The following is a 963-nucleotide window of genomic DNA, read 5'->3' on the forward strand; positions in this document are numbered from 1 at the left end:
AGGTTGCTGCACCGAGAGTGAGGAATCCGGACGAGTCCGGAGTCGGCGGGAGGCAGTACGAGAAGGCCTTGCCGAAGGTCCCCGCTGTCTGGGTGGCGAGAGACTCTGCGCCGCCGCCGAGCCCCATGAGCCCATCGGTCTGGTCTTCGAGAAGGTTGCCCGACTCAGACTGGCTGCACCCGAACTGGAAGTTCTTGACGGTGCTGGAGCCCAGCGCGAGCGTGTCGGTGCTGTCTGGGTGGCGAGCCGATGCCGACGGTGATCAGGTACTCCAGCGTGCCCAGGGAGGTGCCCAGCGTGGTGAGCACGGTAATGTCCGATTGCTCCACGTCACCTGCGCCACCCTTGACGCCGGAGTACTTCCGTGTGATGTAAGCGGCCCGGAGCTGGTCACGCCGGAGCATCTCCTGCAAGGTCGGCGCCTTGGTGGAGGGTACAGGCGAGGGCGAGCACGGGCCGTGCCGGTGGTGCAACGGCACCGTGACCCCGCCGTATGATGGAGTCACTGAAAGAACCGAACAGGGGAAAGGGAAACACGATGACAAACGTGCTCAAAATATCCTCAAAATAGTGCAAGGAAACTAATAGTAACATTGCATGCATGTGCGTCCATGGACAATGTTACTGCACCTTGGGGCTGGGAGCAGTTGACGGTGGCAGATTTGAGAGCGCCAGCGTGCAGAACCTTGTAGGTGCGAAGATCGTCCCCTCCGTGAGCAAGGAGAGTGTGAAGACAGGTGCACAGCAGGAGAATCACAAGCTTGGGAATAGATGCCATGGCTGAGATGCAGTGGGCTGCAGTTTCGGAATGCGAGCGCTGCTTTTATACCGCATGCGTATAAACAAACAAAAGGTAGAAGTAATATCGTATGATTCGATTGTGATTTGTGAAAGCAAGCATTGTATTATTTGGGCAAAATGTGTGGTGAACGCCATGCAAAAAAAAAGTGTGGTGAACGTACG

General features: G+C 56.9%; 1 pseudogene; it reads right to left on the minus strand.

Annotated features, from left to right (window-relative positions):
- Window positions 1-7: 7 nt before the first annotated feature.
- On the minus strand, window positions 8-826 carry LOC123179120 (aspartyl protease AED1-like; annotated as a pseudogene).
- Between the last annotated feature and the right edge of the window lie 137 nt (window positions 827-963).

Source organism: Triticum aestivum, unplaced genomic scaffold (assembly GCF_018294505.1).
Source record: "Triticum aestivum cultivar Chinese Spring unplaced genomic scaffold, IWGSC CS RefSeq v2.1 scaffold257490, whole genome shotgun sequence".
NCBI lineage: Eukaryota > Viridiplantae > Streptophyta > Magnoliopsida > Poales > Poaceae > Triticum > Triticum aestivum.